This window comes from Leuciscus leuciscus (assembly GCF_965113295.1).
Source record: "Leuciscus leuciscus genome assembly, chromosome: 15".
NCBI classification, from domain to species: domain Eukaryota; kingdom Metazoa; phylum Chordata; class Actinopteri; order Cypriniformes; family Leuciscidae; genus Leuciscus; species Leuciscus leuciscus.
Window position 1 is genome coordinate 3,915,613 of NC_138739.1, and position 21,263 is coordinate 3,936,875.

The 21,263-nt window shown below is 42.7% G+C and overlaps 1 long non-coding RNA gene across 1 annotated transcript in view; it reads right to left on the minus strand.

The window, feature by feature from the left end:
* The window catches only part of LOC309476489, a 255,796-nt gene that overhangs the window by 218,242 nt on the left and 16,291 nt on the right, over positions 1-21,263 (minus strand). The window lies entirely within an intron of this gene.

The window sequence follows — 21,263 nt, forward strand, 5'->3', positions numbered from 1 at the left end:
TCATTGAGGATTGTTGCACTGCAGCTGTCTTCTAGCCAGGTTTCATTTAGAAACATAAAGTCCAGGTTGTTTGTGGTTATTAGGTCATTGACTAGAAGTGATTTATTTTTAAGTGAGCGAATGTTTAAAAGTGCTAACTTAGCAGTCTTACTTTTTGTCCCCACAGCAATCTTAGTTTGACATGTAATAGGCACCAGATTAGTTGGGTTTGTTGTACGGTTATTGAAGGCCTTAGACTTTCTATCTTGTAATAGAACAGCAATAGAGAAAGATACAGGCACACTGGGTTCCCGCTTGTTCTGTAAACATTTGAGAAAGTTACTGTTATCATAGCAGGGACCCAAAACATATCACTGAGAGCTGGTATCAGTTGTTTTTGGTTCACCTCGAGCAGATGGAGGAGGGTGTGGGCCCTGGCGTTTTGGCCGAAGAGGCCGAAGAGCTCTCACAGGAGGGGGCAGGCGAGCTCGGCGCGCAGGCTTCGGTGTTTGAGGTGCCTGACGTTTTTTGGTTGGTATCTGGGGGCTTGCAGCAAAAGAGTGGGATAGTCTGGTTCCAGCATGCACCAGTTCTTCCATTTTCTGTGAGAAGCACAGAAGTGGAGTTGCTGGAGAGAGGGAAAAAGTATCTGGTGAAAGGGGCTGTTGCTCAGGTGTTATCGGAGGCTGTGATATGCTGTCCTGGCTTCCCTGGCTGTTTTCCAGGAAGTCGTCCTTGGGTGCTGAATCTTGGAGCAGTTCTAATATGTCTGTCTGTGGTGAGCTCTGTGGGCAGGGCTCAGCTGAGATTGTGTCCGTGAGCAGAGGTTGTTGTGGCTCAGTGGTGTTATCATTGTCCTTGTGTGATATGTCAACCGCATGTCCATTTTGCTGCTGAAGTGAAGTCCCGTGTTCATTCATACTGTTTCCAGGTGTGTGTGTGTCATTCAGATTGACACACACTGCAGAAGGATGATTGAGGGAGAAGTCGATATTGTCCTTTAACACTCTTGAACCAAGTTTGTTTGGGTGATGGCCATCCCGATGAAATAGTTGTCTCTGACTCCAGAAAAGATTGAAGTTGTCAATGAAGTTTACTCCTTTTATATTGCAGGTTTTTTGCAGCCATGTATTAAGCCCAAGCAACCGTGAAAACCTGTTTGTCCCTCTTGCTGGGAGTGGTCCACTGATGAATGTTTGAACTTTCAGTCTTTTAAGTGTTTCAAAAAGTTCATTGAAATCCTTCTTAAGGAGTTCTGACTGCTCCCTAGTTAATTTTATTTTTATTGTCATTGACGTTTTAATCAGGCTACTTGTCAGGTCGGGCAAATAAAATTCTCTTTTACTTGTCCCTTCAAAAGATCCACTTGTCCCGGACAAGCGTTAATGTCGAGCCTTGGGTAAAGGTAGAAGTGCTGATAGTGATAAAGGTCTGGCCCGTATTTATCAAGCCTCTGAAAATTACTCACAAGAACACTGCTAAGAATGAACTGAAGATTAACCCCCTGAGGTCGACGGTATCGCCGGCGATACCAGCTCGCTTTTTTTTTATCAGTGTAAAATAAACTCATAAATACTCTGTTGACTTTGATTTTTCATAGGAGTTTCGTACATCAATCGATTCTGTTAAATGTGTATTATTTTTGTGTATACTCATAATAAAAACAAAGTGTTGAGCTTTTCGCCAAATAAAGAAAAATAAACATGAAGCGAGTTCTGCCTTCTCTCTGTCAGTGTAGTCCATTCTGAAACGCGTCCGAAAATGAACTGTAACTCACCGAATACTTCTCACACAGACACGTGAGATATGTCTTTATGAAGCTTGAAATCTCTTCTTTTAAATGAAGTAATTTATATAAAAAACAAATGTTTTCAACTCATGTAATCCGTTTGAAAGCAAGGAGAGGTACCGTTTTTCCTTCTGCCTCATTATCTCTATAATGAGTTGAGGCCGCCCCGCCCCCGGCGCTATTCAAATGGTAAATAGTTTAGGTGATCTAGTATGCATCGCATACGCCCCCCCGATCAATGCCATAAAAACACAGTTTCTTCATCAGACTTACTGATAGTTCATCGCGTTTTGAGTATGGCACGCTTCTCCAGTAAAGACGCCCTTCAGATGATTCTGGACAGCGAGGAAGAATGCATGATACCGGGTTGTTTCCTCAGAGGAAGATAACTCAGACTACGAACGGCAGCATTTTGAAGAGCGAATTCCGCCGAGGACACAATTTCGGAGTAAGTTTTACTTAAAAGTCTTTTGTCTTTTATTTTTCGTGTTCGCATTTATGAGGAAAAAACAATATTACGTGACAGTTCTCCATTATGGACGCGAGCGCTCTGAAAGCGCACTAAAAGACTTTCAAACTTTCACAGAGACCTCAAAACAGAAACTACAAATCCTTTCTTTAAAACGAATTTCGTTTTGTATCAATTGTATCTTAATTTTAATAATTTTTTCATTAACAAATTTCCTGGATTTAAAGTAAATATAGGCTAGCAATCACAACATAAGGTGCTTGAACTGGAGATCATCATTAACCAGACCGTAGCCTACTCGCCTCACATGTCTAAAAAATGTGAAATATATTTACAGAAAGCTGGTTCTAAACAAAACCATCCAAAACAAAAAAGTATGTAGCCTAATAAATGTGCATTTCTCCGGTGCATTCACTAGCCCACTGCGAAGATCGCGAGTCAATAGCCTATCATCAACTTCATCTTTGCCAGAAGTTAAATTTAAATTGCGTGTGTGAATGAATGATGATGTTTTAGCAAACTGTATTGCTATACTGAGATGAGTAAAAATCTTAAAAATGTAGGCTATTTGTATAAGCAACGTATTAAACTGCAAATTAACAATATGCCCTAATATTTCATGAAAACAACGTTACAGTCAGGCGAAATATGAAAGACAACATCTTGTTGACTAGATTTGGGTACAGTTTTTACTGTAGAATATACTGCCACGTCAAATAAGCTTTTGTTTAGCAATTTCTATATCTATTTTTGTCAAAAATAAAGTCATCAACTAAGATGTTAGCTGTTCCAATGTTGACTATATTCAAACTAATGAATACATAGATAAAATGTAGGCCTATAATCTTTTTTTTTTACAAAGAAAGAGTACACTTGAAATATTGTTGAAATTGTAATTATTGTTGTAATTGTAACCTTTTTAATAAAATAGCAAAACATATTTACAAGATAGATGTAAGCAAAATCTTAAATGGTCAATATAAGTCTTCTTCTAAATATATCTTTTGTCCTTGCATTGTGGCTCAGTCACTGTGTCACACCTGAGTGAATGGCTCATCATTATGCAGAGTGGGTGGGACATTGTATTCTAAGGTGTAAACCACTCCTCGTTCACGCCCCCCTCGCATATTGGCTTTCCAAGCAAAACCTGTTTTACATCAATTTAAATCAATGTATGGTTTTATGTGAACGATAAAGCAAGACTATTTTCACATAATTTTGAAGAAAAAACTCTAGGCGAGGACATCCATTAGTCAAAAGTCTTATTGACACATATTTACTATGTGTTATGTGGCCTTATTTCAGAAATTTTAGTTTTTAGTTTTTTCAATAACCATGCATAAACATTATTCTCTCAAAAATGAAAACATGTACATACACGTGGCTCACATATTATGGTAGCCCTGTTTGTGCTATATAGAGTGAATTTACACCTTTGCCATTAATGTGTTTATATGCAACTGAAAAACAAAAAAGCCCCAAAAACAGCCCAGACCCCAGAGGGTTAAAACATTTATTAGCTCAGTCTTAGAGATGATTTACAACACTTTGCTGTGTGTAACGGCTAGAGAACAGAGGAGACAATAGCAAGTAAAACTGGCTCTTTATTGAACAACAAGAGGACCAGACTCAGAACATGTAGGAAGATCACAGGAACAGTCTCAGTGTTTGCAGGAAGATCACAGGATCATTCTCAGCATATGTAGGAAGAACACAGGAACGGATACGTTGGCAGCGCAGGCTTGCGTAGGCAACTCTATCATGCAAGGTCAGACGAGTGAAGTGAAGATCCCAGTGAAGACGAGGCGTGAAGACATGAACTGCGATGACGAATCTCCCAGATGAAGACACAGGCTGGAAACACGGGGAACCGAGGAAGAACAGGAACAGAACAGGGAACATCCACAAACAACGATCTGACAAACACAAGACGCATGAGGTGAGTATAAATAGGCACTGGAAATGCAAATCACCTGGCGCTGATTCTCTGAGGATAATCAGCGACCACGCCCACACACACATACACATAAACACAGCGCAAGGAAGAGTCAATCATCAACCGTGACACTGTGCCACAAACAGGATTTTGGATGACGACATTGGCATGGACCAATCACTGAATAGATTTCCTTGTTAAAGAATATTTTAAGATAAATTCACATTGAATGGAGAAATTCCTAAGAGGAGTTTACACACATTTGACGATAGATAATTTTCAAGAGAATACATTATGATATATCAACCCGATCTCATGAAATGCTTCTCTATAAGCACGCATTGTTTATCATGCAATTTATAAATGAGTTTTTACGTTCATATGATACATACTGATGGCATTGTTTGCTCTGACACACACTCGTTTCGAATGCGCATGCGTCGCGTCTGAACGCGTTGTTGTCTTTGGAGCTCTATCGATTTGATTTATAATTCTTGATTTTTCTCTTTAAACTCACTTACAACGAACATTTTCTACTTTTCCTCACTGAGAAGCACTACTGCTCAAACCTCATAGTTACAACGCGGACTGTTGAGCAGACGCGTCTCAAGCCTTTTAGTGATCCAACTCCGGATACTCTTATAGGTTACTCCAGTGGATCACGGCTGAACGCGTCTTCTCCACACTCACTTACAAACAAACATTTTTTCGCCTATCGTGCGTCTACTCTACACCCTTACCACTAAAAAGACGGATTATATCCAAGACTTCAGTCATAAATTAGTATTAATATTGATAGCATCACTGGTTGCTTCGTTGCTAACTCACTGTCCATCTGTTAAAATGGCGAATATATCTGAAGTGAAGATAATGGGTAGACGCTCAGTCTAGGTGCTAATTCTGGGTTTATCACCAGGTTCACTCAGGAGTGTCGGCCAGAACACCACTTAAGGCCAAATATTCCAGAGTATGAAATGACGAGCTGAGAGATAGTTCTTATTATTCTGTTTATTCTTTCCTCTTTCTTGTGTCAGTAATTTCCAGTGTGTAATTTGAGTGTGGTTTCTATACAGAGAGAAACAAAATACAAATGAATAAAGGAAACATATGCATACACATAATTTCTCCTTAAGCACTAATATACATTACCATATAAATAAACAATAGTCAGAATATGACTATATATATCTTAAACTCTAAAATGTAGGCAGAGAAAGATTCAAACACTTACATGGGATTCTCAGATTTTCTATGCATTAAATCACCAATAACGAACTTTCTGTCATCTATGATATAGCTACTCAATAGCCTAGATAGCCTATAATGGTCCAGATAATAATATTTAACACAACTTACTTCATATTTTACTCAACCACAAAGTACTGATAAGTAGTAAAGTATAAATCAGGTGGACCGAAGCTAGAAAGTAACGTCCGAACGCGAATATAATTAACACAACGCTCGCGTCGCGACCCTTAAACTCCTAACTCTCATCCATATCAAATAACAGAAATAACAGCTAACAAAGAAATGCAATATCACGAGTAATACAGCAGAAATACTTACTTTTCTCATTCACGCACACTCTGAGGAAAATGTCGCTCACAATGAGAATCCAACTGACTGACGATCTCTATCGTACTGCGTACTAACTATGACAACCGACCGACTATCTTTCATACTGCATACGAACTGCGTGACGTCACATACAATATACAAACCAGCGCGCGCGTCCGCTATCCTATTACAAGCACTGAATAAACGGCAGTAAACGTAAAACATAACTCACAATATGGTCAACTGTACTAAATAATAGCAACACAAACATAACTTTGGGGCCTTTTCTACAGCCGCCCCCGAATGTATGTAATACATTCGCTCATCATTAAAGGCAACAAAGTTCTATGGCTGGTGTGTAGTGGCAGGAGTGGAACCGTCTCCATCTTCTCCAGAAGGAAGTGCAGGGAGGACAACCAGCCTGGCAACTGGCCGGGTGTAGATTATCTCCTTCACCTTTACATCAGCGGACCTGATGTGCCCGTCAGGGCTGGGATGAGTCTTGACTACTTTTCCAATGGGCCAGAGGGCTCTTGGAAGATGTGGATCAGCGATCATCACTACACAGTCCTCTGCAATGTCGGCTGGTGAAGCCTGCCACTTCTGGCGAGCTTGCAGACTCGGCACATAGAGTCGGATGAAACGGGCCCAAAAGTGATCAGACAAGATTTGGGAGTGTTTCCAACGGCGGCGAGAGATGAGCTCACTTTCGGGGTAGACTACCTGAGGTAGCGAACCATCAGGCCGCCCCATAAGAAGAACACTGGGAGTCACTGGATCTGGGTCACTGGCATCTGAAGACACATAACCCAAGGGCTTACTGTTAAGGATCGCTTCCACCTCAGTAAGAACGGTGCGAAGCACTTCTTCTGGAACAGGCTGAGCACCGACTGTGGCATAGAGTGCGCTCTTAACTGAGCGGATCTCCCTCTCCCACACCCCTCCGAAGTGGGGAGCTGCTGGGGGGTTAAAGCGGAAGGAGATCTTCTGTGGTGCAAGTAGACGTTGTAATTCGTTAGACATTCCAACGAAGGTCTCACGGAGTTCTCGCTCACCTCCCTTGAAATTTGTCCCCTGATCGGAGAACAGCTCTGCAGGCGTTCCTCTACGGGCAATAAACCGACGAAGGGACATCAGAAAAGCATCTGTATCAATAGAGGTAAGGAGGTCTAAGTGCACCGCCCTAGTTGTGAGGCACTTGAAAATGATCCCCCATCTCTTCTCCCGGCGCCGGCCCACTTTGATCTCAAATGGCCCAAAGCAGTCCATCCCCGTAGAATAGAAGGCAGGCTTGAAAAGGCGCAGACGGGCTGATGGCAGGTCTGCCATCTTCGGCACTGCAGGTTTTGCCCTCCATCGTCGACAGTCAGCGCAGCTATACTGGTAGCGCCGGACAGCCTCACGCCCTCGCAGGATCCAGAAGGAGCGGCGAAGCTCAGCGAACACCCGCTCTGAGCCTGGGTGGTGGAGGCGGTTATCAAAGTCTTGGATCAAGAGCGTAGTCACTCGATGACCTGGGTCTAAGATGACTGGATGAAGAGTGGTCAGTTCTAGGCCTTCTGCTCGACGGAGTCGTCCTCCAACACGGATGAGCTCTCCTTTTTCATCCAACTCTGGAGACAGCGTGCGAAGTCGACTGCTGCTGGGGACGGGTTTACCAGCTTTCAGGAGGCTGTACTCCTGTTGAAAACTATCCCTCTGAGCCCTCTGAAGTATCAACTGTTCAGCCTGTTGGTAATCTTCAGCTGTGGGCTTATCATTAGAGTTGGCCGCCCCATGCAGCTCCTGCACTGTCACTTCCAGCAGCTCCTTCCACGAGCCGTATTGGCCCACGTCTAAAGTCGACTGGCTTGATGCAACTGCGGCGACCCCACAGAAGATAGACTTGCGCAGCTCTGAGGTATCTTCTGCTTGGTCAACAGGGTGGTCCTCTGGCCATGAGTCTGGACTGTTCAGGAGGAAGGCAGGTCCCAGGCTCCATCTATTTGGCTGAACAAGCTCTCGCAGCTTCTTCCCTCGTGTTACGTCATCAGCAGGGTTTCTTGCTGTATCAACATATCTCCAGGCATGCCTGTCAGTCAGCTCCTGTATCTCGGCAACGCGGGTGCCCACAAAGACCTTGAACCGGCAGGATTCAGACCTCAGCCATGTCAGCACCGTTGTGGAATCTGACCACAGGGTTGTCTGATCAATGTGGATGGTAAGCTCCCTCTTCAGCACCTGCGAGAGCTGTGCACCAGTAAGGGCAGCACAGAGTTCCAATCGGGGCATAGAGTGAAATCGCTTGGGAGTGACTCTGGAACGGGCCATCAGGAATGACAGATACACTTCACCGTATCTGTCAGTGGTCCGGAGGTACGCCACTGAGCCATAAGCCTCCTCTGAAGCGTCGCAAAATACATGTACCTCTCTCTGAAGACCGGAGATGTCCACGGCCTTCGGCAAGTAAGGTCGGGGCAGGGTGACTTGAGGTAAGACTTGAAGTTCTTCTTCCCAGTCTTTCCACTGCTGCAGAAGCTTCTCCGGTAGTAGTGGATCATCCCATCCCCTGTGTTTGTCCCAAAGGTGTCGGACAATTATCTTAGCCCTGGTGGTGTAGGGTAAGATGAAGCCCAAGGGGTCGTACTGACTCGCCAGCACCTTGTAGATATTACGCATTGTGGGGACACCGTACTCCACATGACGATGCTTGTAACCAAGGACATCAGTGTGGAAGAGCCAGCTTAGCCCTAGAGTAGATTCTGGGGTATCTGTCTTGTTCTGAGCCAGCCATAGCTCAACACTAGCCGAGCAGCTCTCTTCTGGTAGGTGACTTATTGCACCTGGTTCGTTGCTGGCCCACTGACGTAGATCGAAGCCTGCAGACGCAAGAAGGACTCGTAGTTTGTCGACTAGATGCCTCGCCTCAGCAATTGTGGGGACACTCTGGAGGCAGTTATCCACATAAAAACATTTCAGAACGGATATCCTCACATCTTCATCTGGCTGGCTATTATCCGAGACATGGCGTTGTAAGGCGAATGTGGCACAGCAAGGGCTACATGTTGTACCAAACGGTATCACTTGCCACTCATACACTGCAGGAGGTCCTTCTTGACTGATGTCATGCCAAAGAAATCTGAGCAGAGCACGATCTTCTGGGAGGAGGCGAACTTGGTGGAACATGCCTCTAATGTCGCCGCTAACTGCAACTGCATGCTCTCGGAATCTTAGCAGAACTCCCAGTAGTGATGCTCCTAAGGTCGGACCAGGCAGTAGATGTTCGTTGAGGTTCTGCCCTCGATACTGATAGGAGCAGTTGAAAACCAGCCTATTCTTGCCATTATGGCTCACCATATGGTGAGGGATATACCATTCCTCACAACCTTCCTCGTCTGAAACTTTCGGTTCACACTTGATGACAGAGCCCGCCTTTATAAGTTTCTCCATCTCCACTCTGTAGGCTTCAGCCCGTGCAGGATCTCTGACAAGTCGCTTCTCTACACTCCATAAACTGGGCATGACGGCTTCTTTAGTAGCCTGAAAGAGCGGCATGTCTTTCCGGCGGAGCAGCGGGGTGGCGTAACGGAGTATGCCATCAACCTCCACCCTGATGGTTTTGGTCTCCAGGATGCTGATGGCCTCTTGGTCCTGCCTTGAACGAGTAACTAGTTTCTCGCTCCTGAATGGGACAGTGTCGACCTGCCATAATCTCTCAACATGTTTCATCAGCTCGCTCACCTGGGGTGTTACTGTTGTAAATAGACACTGCTGTGGTTGGGCGAGGTGACGGACTACACTCGCTGGGCCCTGTAGAGTCCAGCCCAGCCTTGTCCGGATGGCAGCAGGCCCACCTGGAGGTCCCAATCTGACAGGTTCAATGGGAGTAACGAGATGGGGATGGTCACTCCCAATGAGAAGCAGAGGCTTGATATTTGTAAGAGTCCGTATGGGAAGGCCAGTGAGGTGCTTGTAGGTTTTCCGGAGTTGATCCATGGGGTAAGTATGGGTAGCTAGTCCAATACGACCACTGGTGAAGGCACCTACAATCTTGAACTTGGTCTTTGGCTTTGACGGCGAAGAAATGGAGAACGACACTGATGCACCACGGAGGGTCTGCACGTCATCTCTAATGGTGCGTAGTGGTAGATCCTCCTGAATCCCCTGCACACCTAGCTTCTCTGCAGCATCTGACAACAGCATAGTTCTCTCCGAACCGTCATCAAGTATGGCATAGGTGTTGATTGATTGGTCACCATGGTGAATGCGGACTTTGACAACTTTCAGAAGGACCCGACTGCCTTCAGTGGGTCTGTCCAGATACAGAACCTCTGTTGGGCCTTGGCTTTCCGCTGCCGGTGTTGACACTGCCTCCTTGGGTGACCTCATATTCACCTCATGCAGAACCTGAAGGTGTTTCCCTTGGCAGAGGCTACATGTCTTCTTTAAGTTGCACTGGGCCGCCTGGTGTGGCCGTGCACATCGCCAACACCTCTTGTTGCTCCTTATCCATTCAGTCAGCTGATCCTTTGTTAGCCTGGATACCTCTGTACACTGGCTAAGGTAGTGTTCCTCATTATTGCAGAATGGACAATATGGCTTGCTCTTGTTCCCTTTGAAGGAGCGGCTTGGCACTGGAGCCTCAGGTTTCTTAGCTGTATCCTTCGCACCATGGAGGACAGTGGGAGGTTGCTTACCCTTCCTACCCTCATATCTGGACACCGGCTTCTCTCGAGCTCCTCTCACAGCTAACTGTCCTTCAAAATCATGACACCAAGACTCGTATTTCAACCAATCTGAAAGATTAGTTAAGGTGTGGGTTTGTGTGCCCTGATGGTACATGCAGCGGCGAAACTCCGCTCTCTGCTCTGGCGGCAACTTGCTCAGCAGACGAGCAACATGTGAGCCACACTGTAGTTCCACTTCACCCTCGTGGCCTAGTGTCTTCAGCATCCCCACAAGTGACTGTATCTGGAGTGCAAACTTCTCAAATGCAGCAAAGTCTCCCCGCCTTATGTCTGGTGAGTCCATCACAGCAGCAATACGCCTCAGCGCTATCTGATGTGGTTGGCCAAACTTGTCATTCAGGGCAACCATTGTGTCTGAGAAGGGTGTTGGGGAGTTAAGGTAAGCATCTGCTATTAACCTGGCTTCTTCTAGTTGTAGGTGATCAACCAACACTTGGTATTTAAACAACTCAGATGCATCATGTGGTAAGAGGTTCTCCAATGAGATCTTGAGCCGTGCGAACTCACTTGGGTCCCGACTTGAGAAGTTGCGGATTGTTGGGCGTGGCCCCCGGTAACTTGGCTCTGAGACGTAGTTATGACCCCGAGGTGAGCTAAAGGGCAGGGGCTGTGTCCATGCCATGCCTGGATGTCGCTGTTGGGGCGTTAGGTTGCAGCCAAGCTCACTCCGTTGACCACCATAAGCCGTAGGGTACTTGGGCTCAGCTGGAGGTAATCTGTGTGGCTGCGCAGGAAACTGAACGGGCTTGAGCCAGGGCGATAGATGACGGGCAGTGTCATCCCATGGCTTTGCAGTAGGAAGGGCCCCACGTGCTGAGTGATTAACTTGTGGCTGACCCACATACATGTCAGGAGCTGGGGCTGGCAGTGCTTCTTCCTTAATTCTTGGAACCTCATCTATCCTCCTAATAAGAGATGGTGCCATAGGTGGGTCTAGCGGAAGCTTGTCCATTACTGGGTCTGGCCATGGTGGTGGTGCAGGCCAATCATCCTCTTCCTCAGCTCTAGATTCACTTTCAACAGGTGGCCGTGGCGACATCACCATTAACTCTGGCTTTCTGGTATGAATAGAGGTAGGACTCTGCATGTTGCGAACAGCATCTACTAATTGTCTCATGTCTGCTCGCAATGCTCTAAGCTCGACTAAGTCTGATGCCATGTGCCGCTGTGTCTGCTGCAGGAGGTGTCTTCCATGACGAATGTCATCTAACTCAACTCGGCACTCCTCCTGTGGATGTATGGGGTGCAGCGCTGAAGGTAGGGGAGTAGAGTAATCTCGTAGCTGTTCCCTAAACTCTCTCTCCGGAAACCGCTGGGGGGCTAGCTGATTCTCCTGGCTGTGCTGTTGGTTCTCCGCCCTATAGCCCAGGTCCATCTCCTGAAGAATAGCATCCCGCCTCTGCAGGCGAAGGGGAGAGTCATAAGGGGAGGTGAAGGGTGTCATCCTGGCATTTCCCTCCTGGTGAGTACTCTCTAATTCCTCTCTGTACCTCTCACCGATGTAGCCTCGATAATCGACCTCATAATCTGCATAGCGCACAGGTGGGCGAATGTGCCGCTTGGGACGTGTACCACAAGCATCATACTCTGGATGTAATTCCATCTCTGACGTAAACCCAGTGCTCCGGCTCGAAGGACCATCAATGAAGTGAAGATAATGGGTAGACGCTCAGTCTAGGTGCTAATTCTGGGTTTATCACCAGGTTCATTCAGGAGTGTCGGCCAGAACACCACTTAAGGCCAAATATTCCAGAGTATGAAATGACGAGCTGAGAGATAGTACTTATTATTCTGTTTATTCTTTCCTCTTTCTTGTGTCAGTAATTTCCAGTGTGTAATTTGAGTGTGGTTTCTATACAGAGAGAAACAAAATACAAATGAATAAAGGAAACATATGCATACACATAATTTCTCCTTAAGCACTAATATACATTACCATATAAATAAACAATAGTCAGAATATGACTATATATATCTTAAACTCTAAAATGTAGGCAGAGAAAGATTCAAACACTTACATGGGATTCTCAGATTTTCTATGCATTAAATCACCAATAACGAACTTTCTGTCATCTATGATATAGCTACTCAATAGCCTAGATAGCCTATAATGGTCCAGATAATAATATTTAACACAACTTACTTCATATTTTACTCAACCACAAAGTACTGATAAGTAGTAAAGTATAAATCAGGTGGACCGAAGCTAGAAAGTAACGTCCGAACGCGAATATAATTAACACAACGCTCGCGTCGCGACCCTTAAACTCCTAACTCTCATCCATATCAAATAACAGAAATAACAGCTAACAAAGAAATGTAATATCACGAGTAATACAGCAGAAATACTTACTTTTCTCATTCACGCACACTCTGAGGAAAATGTCGCTCACAATGAGAATCCAACTGACTGACGATCTCTATCGTACTGCGTACTAACTATGACAACCGACCGACTATCTTTCATACTGCATACGAACTGCGTGACGTCACATACAATATACAAACCAGCGCGCGCGTCCGCTATCCTATTACAAGCACTGAATAAACGGCAGTAAACGTAAAACATAACTCACAATATGGTCAACTGTACTAAATAATAGCAACACAAACATAACTTTGGGGCCTTTTCTACAATATCAGATGTAAATAGTCTACCTTTTGGTGCAGGTGAGGACACATTTGAGCTGCACGCACTGCAGTCTGAGCTGGAAGCTGTTGAGAAACAGATCCACGACCTTTTATTGAGACAGGCCGAGCTGAGAGACCGGTGTTTGGCTCTTGAAACATCACGCGCCGATGCACACAAATCAGTGTTTAACGTTACTAACCCGCTGACTCCGACCGCGTCTACTCCGTGCGTTCCTCAGCATCGGTCGCAATCAGCCATGGTCTCGTTCACTCCGGCTCCAACACGCCACCACGAAGCCTGGGTGGTTCCGCAGCGGAAGACGCGAGTCAGGTCTAGACCAAGACTCTCTCCGACCCTCCCGGTTTTCGAGTTATCCACACAAAACCGCTTCTCCCCTCTACGCGAAACAGAACGCGATGCTATGATCATCGGCGATTCCATCGTTCGGCACGTACACGCTACATTAGGTAAAAGTAAGGTGCACAGTCACTGCTTTCCTGGTGCTCGTGTTTCTGAAATCGCTGCTCGCGTTCCCGAGATTCTGAACGGTGACGAGCGCGTCGGAACTGTGGTCCTGCATGCGGGAGAGAACGACATCAGGCTGCGCCAGACGGAGGTTCTGAAGAAAGACTTCAGGAGCCTGATCGATACGGTACGCAGCACATCGCCTGAAACAACGATCATTGTGTCAGGACCGCTTCCCACGTACCGACTAGGGCATGAAAAGTTCAGCAGATTATTTGCGCTAAATGAATGGTTAATGTCATGGTGCAATGATCAGAAACTGCTCTTTGTAAATAATTGGAATCTGTTTTGGGAGCGTCCTAGGCTTTTCCGTGCTGATGGCTTACACCCAAGCAAATTCTGAGCAGATCTTCTGTCGGATAACATCTCCAAAATGTTAAATACCGTTTGACTAGTAACCAAAAGTCCAAATCATAGTCTCTGCTGCACCAATTTAACTGATATAAATACTAGTGTAGAACATTGCATAGAAACCGTGTCTATTCCTCGTTTAGTGAGATCAAATAATAAATCTACTGCAGGATCTAGGAAAAATCTAATTGTTATTAAAATAGAAAATGTTGCTATTAGTAAACAAAAACAATTTCTAAAGCTAGGTCTTCTAAACATTAGATCACTCACAATTAAGGCAGTTATTGTAAATGAAATAGTCACAGATAATAGCTTCGATGTACTTTGCCTTACTGAAACCTGGCTTAAACCAAATCAAGTTCAAGTTCTGTTTATTTATAGAGCACATTTACTACCGGCTGTCGACCGACCAAAGTGCTGTACAATAATTACAATCAAATACACAATAAAACAATCAATGATCACTTGTAATCAATAAAAAAAAAAACAAAAAAAAAAAAAAAAAATTACATATTAAAAGCTGAATCAAACAGATGAGTTTTCAGAGCAGATTTAAACTCAGATAAAGTGGAAGCCATTTTGATTTGGATTGGGAGTTTATTCCACAACGTGGGGCCAGCCACTTCAAACGCTCTATTACCCCTGTTTTTCAAGCGGGTTCTGGGAATCTGAAGGAGGAATTTGTTTTCCGATCTAAGCCCTCGCTTAGTAGCCTAGAAATCTAGACGCACCCTAGCGGCAGCAAAATGATTTTGCAGCCAGGGTCAGTTTAGCAACTCTCAATAGACCTTTTTGCTGCAAAAACCTAAATTGGGTCAGGCCAATCACGTCGTGTATAGAGTAGGCGGGGGCGGGCTTAACATATGACGACAGAGTTGTGACGGTTCCCTGCTACTTGAATACAAAGAATGACGGCTGCTGCGGATGGAGAACAGCGGTCTTTCGAATCGGCTTTGGCCACAACTCTGGAGGACTTGGAGTTAAGTTTTTCTTTGAGAAAAGAACAAAGAACGGCACTTAAGTCATTCTTAAAAAAAGGAAGATGTGTTCGTAGTTTTGTCGGCCAGATTTAAAAGTTGAATCTATCAACTAACGTTAGCTCCTCTGTTGGGAAAACGCTCTGGGGTGCGTTTCCCGAAAGCATCGTTAGCCAACTATGGTCGCAAGTTCCCTCGTTGCCAATAGAGTTCAATGGACATTGCGATGAACTTGCGACCATAGTTGGCCAACGATGCTTTCGGGAAACGCACCCCTGGTTGGTTGAAGCGCTGTCCTATTGCGTGCAGAGGGAATTTGAAAGACAGCCGTTTATCCCGCCCCTCGGATTGACCGTGTCTATGGTGAGTTGCCAGACTAAACATCTTGATGTACGTCTGGCTTGCCAGGCTACTCGCTTAGGGGTGTATAGGTGAAGTAGGTCCGACAGGTATAATGGTGCAAGATTATTTAGCGATTTGTAGACCAGTAATATAATTTTGTATTCAATTCTATGCTGAACAGGTAACCAATGTAGGGATCTTAAAAGGGGTGTAACATGATCAAACTTTTTACATCCCTTCAGGAATCTCGCTGCTGCGTTTTGAACAACTTGTAGGCGTGAAATTTGAGTCTTAGCAACACCATAATATAGAGAGTTGCAGTAGTCCAGCCTCGATGTAATGAAGGCATGGACAGCAACCTCTAAAGAGGCATTAGAGAGAAAATATTTAATTTTAGAGAGAGAGCGTAGATAGAAAAAACTAGAGCCCACTACAGAGGCAATTTGCCTGTCAAATTTCAGACTGTTATCGATCATCACACCCAGATTTCGCACTTGGGATGAGGTACTCAGATTTAAGAACTCCAACTTTTGTGAGTTTTGTCTACTAATTTCGGAGGGGCTAAAGACAATAACTTCCGTTTTATCTGAATTTAAAAAAAGAAAATTTTTTGAGAGCCATGATTTTACGTCGTCCAGACAGGCGGATAAACAACTAAGAGCCTGCTTTTTTTCGGAGGTCAGAGGCAGATAGATTTGCATATCATCCGCGTAGCAATGGAAAGAAACGTTGTGTTTCCTAAAGATAGATCCCAAGGGAAGTAGATAAAGAGAGAAGAGAGTAGGTGCAAGAACAGACCCCTGCGGTACACCACAGGTTAGCTTGCGTGATGATGAATTAAAATTTCCTATTTTAACCGAAAAAGTTCTATTTGTTAAAAAAGATTTGAACCAATTTAAGACCGTTCCTCCAAGACCCACATAGGACTCCAAGCGAGAGATGAGGATTTCATAATCAACGGTATCAAAGGCTGAAGACAGGTCTAGCATAACTAAAATGACAGAATCACCCGAGTCAGTAGCCATTAAAATATAATTTAGAACTTTTACAAGGGCCGTTTCCGTACTATGCAGTGTTTTAAAACCTGATTGGAAGGTCTCATAGATGTAATTGTTAGTTAAAAACGATTGGAGTTGCAGAGAGACCATTTTTTCCATCACCTTAGAGATGAAAGGTAGAACAGAAACAGGGCGAAAATTTGCTAAAATAGAAGGATCCAGTGTAGGTTTCTTTAGTATAGGGGTGACTGTGGCCATTTTTAAGCTCTCAGGGATAACCCCTGATTTCAGACATCTATTAAATAGAGAGACAAGCCCTGATCCTACAGTATCAAATGATTATTTCGGTCTAAATGAGTCTACTCCTCCTGGATATTGTTATAAGCATGAGCCCCGTCTGATTGGTCGTGGCGGCGGTGTTGCAACAATCTATAGAGATATTCTCAATGTTACTCAGAAAACAGGTTATAAGTTTATTTCGTTTGAAGTACTTGTACTAAATGTTACGCTCTTAGATGTTAGAAAAACATCACTATTATCTCTAGCCTTGGCTACCGTATATAGACCGCCTGGGCCTTACGCTGATTTCCTAAAAGAGTTTGCAGATTTTCTCTCAGACCTATTAGTCAATGTCGATAAAGCATTAATTGTTGGAGATTTTAACATACACGTAGATAATCCAAATGATGCGTTAGGGGCTGCGTTTACAGATTTATTAAATTCATTTGGGGTCAAGCAAAACGTCACCGGACCAACTCATCGTCTTAATCATACACTCGATTTAATTATATCACATGGAACCGATCCAACCGATATAGATATCATTCCACAAAGTGATGATGTCACTGATCATTACATGCTAACTTGTACATTACGTATTGCTGTAATATGTCATGCGGCGCCGCGTTATCAACCAGACAGAACAATCCTTCCATCCACCATAGATAATTTCTCAAATTGCTTATCTAATCTTTCTCAGCTGCTGCCTGAACCCAAACAAACAGATGAACTAGAAGAACTAACTAGCACTATGAGCACCATTCTCTCTTGAACATTGGATGTGATTAAATGAAAAAAGGTCAGAGAGAAAATTAAAGCACCATGGTACAACAATACTACGCATGTTCTAAAGAGAGAAACCCGTATTTTAGAGCGTAAATGGAAACAAACTAATTTAGAGGTCTTTAGAATAGCGTGGAAAGACAGTATGTCACGTTATAAAAAGGCCCTAAAAGCGGCCAGGGCTGAGCACCTCCGCAAACTAATAGAAAACAACCAAAACAATCCAAGGTTTTTATTTAACACCGTGGCTAGACTAACAAATAAACACACGTCACCCGATCAAAATATCCTGTTACAGTTTAGTAGTAATGATTTCATGAACTTCTTCACTGAGAAAATAGAAAGCATCAGAACCACAATTGTAAACGTTCAATCTTCAATTGTGCCTTATAATTCAGCCTCAATTATCACCCCGCAAGAACAATTACAGTGCTTTACAACTATAGAACAAAAAGAGTTAAATAAACTTATCACTTCATCTAAAACAACAACATGTTTATTAGATCCTATACCAACTAAACTACTGAAAGAAGTGTTACCTGTAGTGGAAGAGCCTCTCCTCAATATTATTAACTCGTCTTTATCTTTAGGTCATGTTCCAAGAACATTTAAACTGGCAGTTATAAAACCTCATTAAGAAACCACAATTAGATCATAATAATCTAGCAAATTATAGACCCATTTCAAATCTTCCATTTATGTCTAAAATATTAGAAAAAGTGGTGTCCGCTCAACTGGGCTCTTTCTTGCAACAAAATGATATCTATGAAAAGTTTCAGTCTGGATTCAGACCGCATCATAGCACTGAAACTGCGCTCGTTAAAATCACAAATGATTTACTTTTAGCTTCTGACCAAGGCTGTATCTCAATACTAGTTTTACTTGATCTTAGTGCTGCGTTCGATACTATAGATCACACATTACTCTTAGATAGACTACAAAATTATACTGGTGTTCAAGGACAAGCATTAAGCTGGTTCAAATCATACCTATCTGACCGCTACCATTTTGTCTATTTAAATGGAGAAAAATCTATCATAACTCCAGTAAACTATGGAGTGCCGCAGGGATCTGTGTTAGGCCCTCTGTTATTCTCAATATATATGATGCCACTTGGAAATATTATAAGGAAACATGGAATTAGTTTCCATTGTTATGCTGATGACACTCAAATATATATTTCATCACGGCCAGATGAAAACGCAATTGAGTGTGTACTGAATGGAGTGTGTTAAAGATATAAAAGATTGGATGACGCGTAATTTTCTTTTATTAAATCCAGACAAGACAGAGGTAATACTTATCGGTTCAAAAAACCGCCCACAAAACCTCGCACAATACAACTTTAACATCATAGGATGTCCTGTTACTTTATCCTCTACAGTAAAAGACCTGGGTGTTCTACTCGATTGCAACCTGTCTTTTGAAAATCATATTTCATATGTTACAAAAACAGCCTTTTTCCACCTTAGAAACATTGCTAAGCTACGTAATATGCTATCAGTTTCTGATGCAGAAAAGTTAGTTCATGCATTCATGACCTCGAGACTGGATTACTGTAATGCTTTATTAGCTGGTTGTCCTGCATCCTCAATAAACAAGCTACAGTTAGTCCAAAATGCCGCCGCTAGAGTTCTTACTAGGTCAAGAAAATATGATCATATAACACCGATTTTATCATCACTGCATTGGTTACCTATAAAGCACCGTATTAATTACAAGGTATTGCTACTTATAAAGCCCTAAACGGCTTAGCTCCAGTCTATTTAACGGATCTTCTATCGCCCTATAATCCATCGCGCTCTTTAAGATCACTAAATTCAAGGCTTTTGGTCATACCTAGGATATCCAGAACCACCAAAGGAGGGAGAGCATTTTCACATTTGGCTCCAAAACTCTGGAATAGTCTTCCTGATACTGTTCGTTGCTCAGACTCGCTCTCCCAGTTTAAAACTAGATTAAAGTCGCATCTCTTCAGCCAGGCATTCATAGAATATTTTTAATCTTACAGTTCAAACTACAATCCGTCCTCTAGCTCATAAATGCCAGAGGAGAACTGGCCCCCGACTGAGCCTGGGTTCTCCCAAGGTTTTTTTTCTCCATTAGGTCACCTGATGGAGTTTTAGGACACCATTAGGTCACTTGATGGAGTTTTTCGGTTCCTTGCCACTGTTGCCTTTGGCTTGCTCAGTTGGGGATATTTTGGGGATATTTAATTTAATTTTATCAATCAATAAATTCCACTAGAAACAAACCTTGTTGTATTATTTTAATTTAATACTGTGAAGCTGCTTTGATACAATCTGTATTGTGAAAAGCGCTATACAAATATACTTGACTTGACTTGACTTGACTTGACCTCCTGTTGAGGTGTGAAAAGAGGTCCTCTGCCACCATAGCTGCAAGTTCATGTCAAACACCGTTTTTTCATCTTCAAACCAAACTTGGGACTCAAGATATTTAATTTGTTTAAGATGGGTGTCATAGTGTCTGTCTTTTATTATTACTATTTTACTAACTTTTCTGTCATTTGAGAAATAATAGTCATTTTAAAGCACTTTTATTGTCTTTCAGCAGATATTCTGACTCAAACAATCTGTTTCTAGCAGCAAATACTTATAATAAAGTGAGATGATCTGCTGATCCTGAATGGCTTGTTGAATGAGTATTGATAGTCTATGGCTCATCACTATTATCAGAGCAGCTGAAAAGCCTCTTTATTTCGTGTCAATAGATCCTGTTTTCTCCTCATTCATTATGCTGATGTCTTCAGATCTGTAAATTCACACATTAAGCTCATTTTATTGTCAACAGATTTGAGCAAACGACATGATCAGCTATTGTGACATCTACAAGATATAGGTAAGGTTTATAATGACTTTTATTTTAATAATCTGTGATGAACCATGTTTCATATGCAACACAATAAACAAAAAACAAGTTGAGTTAACTAAATTGGTGCGCCATTTCGTGCAAATCTGTAAATATATTTTTATTTTTGTATCTTTTTTTTATTCTTATTTTTTTTATAATGTGACTATAAATACTTAAAGTGGGAGGACAATTTTTTTTTTACTCAGTAAGTGATTTCTTCTTGATTTTGTCAGATCTGCTCCTCCTCCTTCAGTGAAGCTCCTCCTCCTTCAGTGAAGCTCCTCCCACTGCAATTCACCAATAAATGCTGGAATATTCCCATCAGCTACAAGTGAAGACGAGCATCAAACCATCAGGAAGAGCTGAAATCTGCAAAGACAGAGTTTATTGAAGGTCAGTGAGAACATGAGAGATCCAGAACACTGCAGAATGAAACACACTGAAGAACAAAGAGGTTGGTGTTTATTCCTGATTCTTCATTAGTGAGGCTGAAGAACATTAAGGTTATAAAGCAGTTCATCAGATTTAGCTCTGATATAGTAGGACAAATCTAGTTGTGAATTATAATTAAAGCAGCAAATAATATGAACCGGGTGCAATTTTATTTTTTAACAAGGATGTTTGTCCTTGTTCAAGGATGTTTGTCCTTGTCCAATTTGTCCTCAAATTGTCATTTGAATGTTTGTTATCTGTAAGTCAATATTAGTATTATCTGAGCATTTTTTTTCTGTTTATTTTACATCTGGTTCACAATTACTGCAACCATTTTACCAAAATTATGGATATGTCTTAATACAGTTTTTGCTCATTCCAAAATATTGTTATTATCTTGCTAAAACACCAACATTTAAAAAACAATGATCAAATAAATAGACTTTGCTACATGTGGTTTAGTTTGTGTAAAAACAGGGAGTGTTAAAATTATAGCATTATTGCGTATTTTTAAAATGTTAATATTTTAGGTAGTTGCATAGTTTATCAAATATTTAATAGTTCTCACTACAAAAATGTGATTTATTCAGAGCCCCTAAAGGGACATGGTGAT